Source organism: Myotis davidii, unplaced genomic scaffold (assembly GCF_000327345.1).
Source record: "Myotis davidii unplaced genomic scaffold, ASM32734v1 scaffold24, whole genome shotgun sequence".
Lineage (NCBI taxonomy): Eukaryota > Metazoa > Chordata > Mammalia > Chiroptera > Vespertilionidae > Myotis > Myotis davidii.
The window spans coordinates 727560-737987 of NW_006298312.1; the positions used below are offsets into that span (position 1 = coordinate 727560).

A 10428-nucleotide genomic window follows, 5' to 3' on the forward strand; every position below is an offset into this window, starting at 1 on the left:
GAGAGAGAATCATTGATCAGCTATCTCCTGCATGCTCCACATTGGGGACCCAGGCTGTAACCTGGGCGGGCATATGCCCTGACCGGGATTCAAACTGCGACCTTTTGGTTCATAGGTCAACACTCAACCACTGAATCACACCAGCCAGGCAAGAACTTAGCATTTGAATTAAAAATGTTTACTAACACTTTCTCTAATTTCAAGGTACTATAACACATGCCTACACGAATTCTATTTAGGTTTGTTTGTTCTTTCATCTTTTGCCAAATTATTTCACTTCTACATTTTTATTCTCAACTTTTATCTTGCTTGCTGTGCAATCTTATTTGTTATTGAGTAAAATGTCCCCCTCTATTTCTCTTTTCCCTGTTAATTTTTATTACAATTCTACATATTTTGAGTATTCCATTCCTTGTGAACATCTTACCAAAATTACTGTACCATGAAGCTCTCATCTCTTCTGGTTACTGTTTAGTTCATCTTTTTAGAGTTTCATATTTCTCTTCAAACTTACTATCTTATATAAACTTTTAGCTCTTGAGCTGTACTTTCTTCCTCTGATTTAGCAATCGATCCAAATTAGTTAATAAAATATGTATTTAAATGTAATGTCTGTGATGTTCTACATTTTTGTAGGCATTTTAGTGCATCATTTTATTATCATAACATCCTAATGAACAATTAGTATATTTACTACAGATTTGTAGGTAAAAAGATTCTTATTTCACCACATCCTTACTTTTATATTACTACTTTCAAAGTATAATTTACATGTCTGCTAAACTTGCTTTTCATCTGTCAAAAATCAAACATGAATTAATATGTTATTTAAGATAGACAGATGGATTAATGTCTATGGCTTTGAAATTTTTAAATCTATATATATTTCAAAAAAATTGAAAATACTCAGAATTTTTAAAATAGCTTGAACAGTAACTGAATGTCATTAGAGTTCATTAAATTTCATTAAAAGTATAGTATTAGATGTTTACCTGTTTACATTTAGAAAGCAAGCTGATTATAGTAATGGCATACACAGATATGTCAGGTTTGTTTGATTTCCAACTTTTATAGATGCTCACATTAGCCACAATAAGGCATTATCATCATGATCCAAGGGCATAATGGAAATCAGTTTCTGACAGAGAATATATTGTCCTTGAAAGTGCACTGACAAAATGAGGGTCCAACAATATTTCAAATAGTAAGAAATAGATCAAGGATTCTCCTACAGATTTCGAAAACAATTGTAGCTTCAATATTATTGTATAAATATTTTTCCCTTAGTATCTAAGAAGTAGGGTAAAATATTTTCAATATTTAGAAATATATACAATATGTATTATATATCTATAATACATGCAAATAATTACAATAAACACAAGCAACTTATTTAAGAGATGTAGAGCACATTTTTTTTTTCTGTAAAACTAGTAAGTTGAATATGTCTTTCTGATTAGCTTGCTGAAAGTATGACTGAGTCTATAAGGCAGAAAGTGTGAATTGATCAAACACTTGTATGCTAAATGTGTTAATTGGCTGGCTTTGATTTATTTATTTTCTTTTGTTCACTATCATATTTGTCCACTATTCAACTCCTCTATTAAATTATAGTCATAGATAGATTGCATTAATTTTGTATGAACTCTGCCTGAATAAAACACATCTTTTCTCATTTCTAAAAACATATTCATTAAATACAGAAATTTCAATTTGCACTTAGACTGCTAATAATTATTTTTTCAAGTCCACTTGTAACAGGAAGCTGAAAGACCAGTAATATACTTGTTTTAGAAAAGAATTAAATATCAATCAAGGCTATTAGCTTTGCACAGTCATTATGCATTTCTTCCTATACCAAATAATAGCCTTTTTTTCTTTTATAGATGAGTCCCTATACAATTATACTAAATATAGTAATAATTTGATATTTTTTCATGATAACTCCATTGTAACTTGAAAATTTTTTAACTTGGGCTAAAGTGATAATAACCCTCAAATAAAATTCACCCCCAAAAGCTGTTCCAGGAATACAATAGCAATGAGGAAATGCAACAAATTGACTCTATGCACTGCCAGTTGATTATGTCTTTTCACTCCGAATTAGTGGTCATGGATGTTTCAAAAATATATGTTTGGTGAAAACTTTGGAAATATACATAAGAATGTGGGATTTTTTAAGCCCTGAAAGGAAATTCTGACTTCTCAGTCATGTAAGAGTTAATTCTGTTTCTGGAAAGGATATACTCTGTAAGTTAGGTCTGGAAGGCAGCAAAGGCAACCTGGTCTTGAAGTAACACTTCTGTTGTCAAGGGTTACTGATGGGGGAAGGGATGGGACCGTAAGGGAAGGAGTTATGGAAATGAAGAAGGATTGTAGCACACACTACATAAATTCAAACGCTATACATGTATTTGGAATAAGATCTCAATTCTATTGTATTTTTGCATTTTGCCTTTTCATTTATTTAGTTTACACATGGCTGGTGAATTTATGAGTTGGTTGCTACTGACCTTATTCAGTACATCACTGTCTAATATCATTGAGCTGTAATTATAGTCATTATAATTTTGTAATTAAATTAACATTACTATTTACATATAAAATTATGTTATTTCCTAAGTTGTAATATCAGCAAATATCTAAGGTGGAACTTGGTGGAGTCTGTGTCATTTTCATTTACATAAAGATTTCTCTTTCTTTCTACAAAATTAAAGGTCAGGAAAATGCATGCTTAAGGGCTTTAAAATCACATATATTAAGATAAACCTATTAATATCCTAATATTTAAGAGAGTTACCTTTAATGATGATGTACAAGTATTTCTGCACAATGTGGTTACAATACTTCAAATTGCCAGTCACCACAGGCCTGCCTCACTTTGAATCTCCTTCTGCCAATTTGCATTGCTAATAGGCTTGCAAAGAGAGAAACTGTAAAAAGAAAACCTGGCAATTAATAGTAAATGCTTGACATATTGTGACATTACCAGCATCCTTAAGTTGATTTATATTTTCCCTGTCAATATTCACAAAATATTTTTTTAGTTTCTTATTTGGCAAAATAAAAATGATGCCCATGGCATTGTCATTGGTGGCATTTTTTTTCATTAGCATTTTAAAAACATACCCCATGTTTTATAATTGGTACACCCATGTTTTAGCTTCTACCATATTGACTTATTTATTTTATTTGGAATTGCCCTGCATTTTCAATAATAAAATTAGATGCTATTTTATTTTAGTGAAGTGCAGGAGTATCTAAGTATTTCGTGGGTTTATGTCAGAATAATGCTTACAAAAGGGTTTTCCTGCCAAAAGTATGTGTGAATTTTTCTCAGGAAAAAAAAAATGTTCTTTTGAAAGCCTTTGTATTTGCAAAGCCACTCCGCACAGGCAATTAAAAGCAAATATGAAATGATAGATCATATGACAGGAGTTTAAATGTGAGGGTTTTTTTCTCGGTTAAACATCGCAGCAGGCATTACAATACCAGAGGTAACGAATCAATTAAATCCATTTTCCCCTCCGCGCCTCCAAAGCTGCGAGCGTAGTGTTGCTGTGTACTTAGGGCTGAGCAGTAGGACCCAGGGGCCTCCGCTGCCACCAATAGTAGCGCGCACTTGGACCTATTTGCATGCAATGCCTTCTGCTCTGCGCATTAATAGTAATACAGATAACGGGTTTGAAAGAATTCTCTGCTGAAGAACGATTGGATTTTCCCAGGGTGCTGATACTGAGAAGAAACGCGATTTCACTCTCTCCCTCTCCCCATTCTTACATTTGTAAGTGTCAGGCCGCTTTTGCCTGGTTTAAACTCGGGAAGGTCTCCGGAGTGCACAGCAAAGTTGGAGGCTGTGCCCGCACACCAAGCCGCTGGATTCCTGGAAACAGTCTTAAGGACGGGTGAGTCTCCCAGATGATAGTAACGGCAGTGAGAGCCGGCTTTAGAATTATCAAAAGAGACATGCTTAGCTGCATAGCGGTGGTGGTTGGGGTGCAGAAATGGGTGCAGAAAGGACTGCAGTTTGTCAGAAATTGTTCTGCTTGCACGGGGTATTTTCATATAGAATCAAAACCCTTCAGGCTAGATAGGAAATCGCAGCCCTATGCTAGGGCAGAATTCAACAAGTTCCCCTGCAGGGTTGCGACGTTAATTTCCTTGTAAATTGTGGTGAGTGTCCGTTCTGGGTGGGCTGGGCCAATTTCACAAAGAAGTTTAGAAATTTGTGTCTGTGTCCTATGGCTGGGTTCATCTTTTTGGAGGCGGTTGCGTGGCGCATCGGGGTTTTCTGGGGATGCACAGACCTGCTGCTTAGGATGCTCGGAGCATCAGCGGCCTGCAGGTTTGCTCTGGGGAACTTTGCCGCGTAATCTCGGCGTCTCTGACCGCACCGGGGTTCATTATGTGGAGTGAGGCGCGGAGACCAGCAGTTGCGAGGCCATTCGCCTCCAAACTTCGATAGCATTCTCCACGGAGGGTGACAATGGGGCTTTGGAAAGAAGCCTAACTGGAGGCATTTTGGTAAACTCTTGGTGATAGGCAGGCAGTGAGGTTTTCCAAGACCCGCGTTTCCATCTCGCAGCTTCTTGCTTGGAAAGGTGGTGCTGATGTGGAGACAGGCTGGATTTTGAGAGAGCGCGAGGGAGAGAGGGAGAAAAAGAGAGAGACAGATGAGTGACCAAGGCGCGTCTCATCTTTTCACACGCGAAAACCACACGCGTGGACGTGTCAGGAAGTGCTCCAGTTGGTGGCGTTTAGCTGGAAACCGTAATGCAGGGAGGTCCAGGCGCCTCTGCATTGCCGATGAAGCGCCTTGACCTTTTGGGGTTTCTTCTTGCTCCTTCTCTCTGCCCCCTCTTCTCTCCTTCATCTCGCCTGGAGCTAGAGGTTTGTGCCGGTGCGGCGGCGCTCGCGGCTCAGCCCCGCAGCGCTGCGGACACAATGGGGAGAGGAAGGCAGAGCGCCCTGCGGACGGGAGGAGCGGGGTGCTCCGCGTGGCCATCCCATCGCTGCAACCCCATCGCTGCGGCCGGAGTTGCCGCTCCGCCCCGGGCGGCAGCGCTGCGGAGGCCGCCAGAGCCCGGCGTCCGCGCGCCCCGAGATGTCGAAGGGCCTCGCGGAGGACGCGCTCACCTGACCACAGAGGTCCCTGGTCACTTCTCCAGGAGCCACTCTGCAGGCAGACAGGTGGGGTGGGCAGATGGAATGCTGAGACATTCCGAAGAGCCAGCCTCCGGTCAGAGCGCACCCGAAAATCCCTAGGGTGTATTCCAAACGTTCTAGAAGACCCGCACCCCCTAAGGAGAAAGGGGACCAAGAGGAAAGAAGGGAAATGCTGATAAGGCTGCAAGAGGAGGAGGTAGCCAGTGATGTGGGCCAGTTCTGGTCATCGCCAGGCTTTTCTTGGTTCTTTTAAGTGGGTTGCTTTGAAATGCGATTCCTGGCCCCTCTGCAGCACCGAAGGGGCAGCTTCCAGACCCAGAGCTCACTGGGGACTCCTCCTGTAGATGAAGGGAGGGAATGCAGGGCAGGGGGCTTCATTTCAGTGTCACTGAATCCTGACCTCAGCACCTCCCACCTATTCATGCTCTCACCAGGGAGTGCCCCGACCTTGCAAACTCCTCCGGGTTATCTGTCTGGTTCCTTTAAAGTGCTTTTTATCAGCTGTTTAATTTGGAGGTGGATCACCCACCCGCAGTGAGCTTGTGGAGGACGGGCCATAGATGCACTTGAGGATGCTGGTTGTTTAAAGGGCATCTTTCAGAGGTAATATACATACTCCTCTGAGCACAATATCATTGCCTTATTTTCCCAGTCTCTATTTTTCTCCTTCATCATTGGAACGAGGATGTAATACTAAACAGAAAATATTTTGAGAATCCACCAATTTATTAGGAGGCCAACTAGGAGCCTGGCAGCTTGGCGTTTAGGTCCAAACTTGGATGATCCTTAGACCCGTTATTTAGAGAGACTCAGTTTGCCACCCCAAGAACCGCGTCTCTGCGATATCTTGAGGAGGCACAGGTAACTCTTTTGAAAGCATTTGTAAGGTGTGCAGCATGTTGATTTTATTAAAGGGGATTGTTAAATGGTTTACGGTGTTCATGAAACTCCTCCCCTCCCCAAAGGGGAAAAAATCAACAGCAGCACCCCAGAACAAATAAGTATCCAGTTGGTAAGAGGACTTTGTGTTTTAGGAATCTATCCTCCCCCAAAAGGAGGGGAGGGTAAAGCCAAGGAGTGTCTAGGAGTGAGGGCATCCACCTCATAGCGTTGCCATGGATTTTGGACTCCTTAATGTTTCTCATGCATCTCCCTACTCCTTGAGTCTCCCAGTTTAGCTCTGGGTGATCTGAAGAGCTGAAGCACAATGACACAGCTGCATAAGGGGGAGGAGGACTTGCTCCAGCAAACAGCTGTTAATCACATCTTTGCTGTATTTTCTCACTTCCTTTTACTTCCTTCCCTTCCCCTGTCCTTGAACCAGTGTTGCCATCTTTTAGGCTGTATCCTGGGAAGGGGTAGTGATTTTTTAGTGATATAGCACTCTGCTGAGTGTGGGAGGAGGGCATAGATTCAATTGCTGCCTAGGGATTCACATAGGTTTAATGCTGACTTTCTCTTAGCCCAAACTGCACACAATTAAAAAAAAATGCAAATCTTTTTATATATCTCCAAAGAGAATTATATTGGTATATATGATTGTCTTATTTTATCTTATAATAGAATAAATTCAAATACAAAATAGCATTGGTCAGAGATGAAAGGGAAGCTGTGTACTTGATTATAACATTTGGAAACTAGTGTGCTCAGCTGTGAGATCTCACCTTTTGACATCCATATTTACTTGACACATTAGGAGCTGATTTTTAAAAATTATTATAATTTTAATCATGAACTGAGGATATGTTTATTGATTTTTTTTTTTTTAGAGAGAGGAAGTGGGGGAGAGAAAAAGAGAGAAACATTAACGTAAGGGAGAAACATTGACCGGTTGCCTCCCTATGTCCCTGAGGAGGTATTGAACCCAAAACCTAGATATGTGCTCTGACCAGTAATTGAACCTGTGACCTTTTGATTTAGGGGACAGAACTGCAACCAACTGAGCCACACTGACCAGGGCAGGAGATATTTTTATTTCAGTAAGATTTAATATGTTACTTTCATTAGGAGGCTAAGCAACTCAAGAAACTGTAAATATATGAATTTTAAAAGAAAAAAGGGCAGCAAAGAAAGCCTTTGGCAATGTGATGAATGAGCAAGTGCAATGCATCTAGTGAATTGCATCTAGAAACTTAAGGTGAGGTTTCCTCCAGTTCACTAGAGAATAAGTACTTCCTTATTGCTTAGAAAACTCAGCTGATTTCTCTCTCTCTCTCTCTCTCTCTCTCTCTCTCTCTCTCTCTCTCTTTCTCTCTCTGAATTCAGAAGCAAAACATAATAGCAGACAGTAGACTACGACCTGGTCATATAATCATTTATCTCTCTAAACTTTCTGTTGAAGTGAGTGAGCAATATTTGTGTTCATTTGCTTATATTTGCACCTAGGATACATTAGTGCTAAATGGACCAGCCAATTCTCCTAATTTTGAGGAAATAGAGGCCCTAGAAGAGGGACTGACATACATAAGGCCATATAGGAGAAAACTGTAGACTCAGTGCTAAGCACCTTACCCACAATAGGTAATTCACAGTCCTCATATCACTATTTTAAAGTAGTTTTATTAGATTTCTTTAACATATGAAGCTCAATACAGATAGCGATTCAGCAAATGAGGAGCAGATCCATAATTGTTAACAAATTTTCGCTCATGACAAGAATAGGTTTGTCTAGTATGCCATGGGCCTATTTCTCCTTCATATTTAATTAGGAATTTTATTATCTTTAAATTTTTGTTTATATTTTAATCTGCTAAATATATTTTTCTCATCCAAATCATACTTTGCATTTCCCAAGACCAGTCATCAGTAAACAGTGACTTTCCAAGGATGGCTTAGTCAATGAGTATCTGCCTTAGTGAGAAGAGTCTCAACTGTAACCCCCACCCCAACTGCATCAACATTATCTAGGGGGTCAGAGAAGAGGGGGTGAAACTTAGAGCTTTATTTATTTGTTTTTAAGGTTGCACCAATATTACAAAGGAGTCTGGGAAGAAGCCATCATGTTATTCTCACACAGAAATTGTATACCTTCATCATCACATTTCTATGAGCCTGGCTTCTCTGATTTGGATGTTTCTCCTCTTTAACTGTCCAAACCCTATTTCTTTGTCTAGAGTGGTTCATGTACCTCCTCCACCATGATATTTTTCTAACTGTTCCAACCCTTATAGTTTTTATACACCTCTGAAATTCCCAATCAATTATAATTTCTACCATTTAATTTGGTCTTTATTTGGAGGTTACAAGGAGTAAGCTAACATTTTTTGAGGATTCACTCTATATTAAATCATTTTACATAACTTATTTGTCAAATACAATTTTCTACTTGTTAAGCAATATTTCTCAAAGATTGGCCATTAAACCAAGGAAACCTTTGAATCAACAAAAATAACACTTAAAATGCCACTTTCTGACTCCACCCGCCCCATTTAATACATTACAATAGGCGGGGTGGGTCTCTGACATCCACATTCTACCAAGCATTCCATATTTAACCAGCCTCTTGGAGTTTATCACAACAGTTGCTCCCCAACTCAGCCAGGTCAATGTGGAGCTTAAATTGGCATTTTAGGGGAGTAGCCATGAGCATAATGTCTTAGATTTTATGGAGACCCATGAGCATGTCTTCCTTGATTATTGAGCCTCAAAGAAGGATTTGATCTCAGACGATAGCAAGTTAAATCATTTTTACTGATGCAAGAGAGTTCTGCATCAAAAAGCCACACATGTTAAGAGCAGATGTTGCTAATCACATAAAAAATGGCCTTTAGATTTGAGGTGCTGCTGTACTTGAAGCTTTTAATGACTGATTTTTTAATATTATGACACATTTATTTGGAAAAGACAAAGAAATTAGTGAAATATATGCTTGTAAATTACTACCTAGATTAAGTAAGAATGTATTAAACAAAATTGAAGCCCTCTGTGTATTCTTGCAGATTGCATCTCCCTCCAAGAGGTAACCAGTATTATAAATTTGCCATTATTATTCCCATTCTTTTTCTGTTGATTTTACCATGTATATGTACACCCTCAATCATATATAGCATTGTTAGTAAATATACTATTCATATAAATTGTAGCATACTATGTGGGTTCTTGGGAATATTGTTTTTTGTGATTTATTCAAGTTGATGCAGGAAGATTTACTTCCATTTCTTTTCATTGCTATATAGTATTCCATTGTATAAATCTACTACACTTTATTTTTCCCTGTTTCATTAATAAGCATTTCTAGTTTCTTCTTATAAAACTGTAGTAATGATTTTTTTGTATGTCTATCCCTGTGCACATGTCCAATACTTTTTTAGAGACATGTCTAGGAGTGAAATTGATTGATTATGTGAAGTTTACTTCTTTCTGTTTTTTAGATGCTGTCTAAATCCCATACATTGCTTGTAGCATTTATAGTTTCCAAGCACATTTGTGAGAGCTACCATTCTCCCTATCCTTGTCAACATTGAATATTGGCACATTTCTTTGTTTACCAATTGAATGGTTTTAATTTGTCTTTTCGGTTATATGTATAGTGAGCAGCTGTTCATTGAGAATTTAAGTTTCCTCTACTATGAATTGCTTAAACATGTATTTTACTTTTTTTCATATTAAGATATTTTCCTTTTTGTTATAGGCTTCCTTTATATGTTATAATTCATTTTTGGTATGTGCATTGCAAATATTTTTTCTGTAGGCTGTATCTTTTATCCTTTTTTTAAACAATGTCTTTTACTTTAAAAATTATATTGTTTCATTAAAAGTAATATAACTTTTTCATTATGGCTTCTCCTTTTTTACATCTTGTTTTATAAACCATTTCCTATGATGATGTCATAAAATGTCCTCATATATTTTCCCTAAGAGTTTAAAAAATTTACTGCATATAATTTGGTCCTACATCTATCTGGAAATGATTTTAGTGTTCTTGTGCTGAGACATATTACTGTCACATATAAATGATCCATATGTGGAGGGATTGCTTTTTTTCCCCCTGTAAGAATACTTGGGGCCTGTTCTCATTTGAGACATGATTTTCTGGTCATTGTGTGCCAGGTTGTTATTGTTAGGTCAGAGAGAACCCAGGATCGGATACATGCAGACATGTGACAAGATAATGGACTTCGCCTGGAATTTCTCACAGATCAAGGTGCCAGACACAGATACTGGCTTCTTCTCCCTTAATCCACATACCCCGGCCCATCCCCTGCAGCAGAGAATTCCTCAGCTCATGTCCCCGCCCCTCAACCAACCACAGTATAAAAAAAG

The 10428-nt window shown here is 38.7% G+C and overlaps 1 protein-coding gene across 1 annotated transcript in view; it reads left to right on the forward strand.

Moving 5' to 3' along the window:
- Positions 1 to 3566: 3566 nt before the first annotated feature.
- ROBO1 (roundabout guidance receptor 1) overlaps positions 3567 to 10428 on the forward strand; it is a 1289171-nt gene continuing 1282309 nt past the window's right edge. Inside the window, exon 1 of the mRNA XM_006773945.2 lies at positions 3567 to 3905. The gene's annotated coding sequence lies outside the window, so the exon portion shown is untranslated. The remainder of the gene's footprint in view (positions 3906 to 10428) is intronic.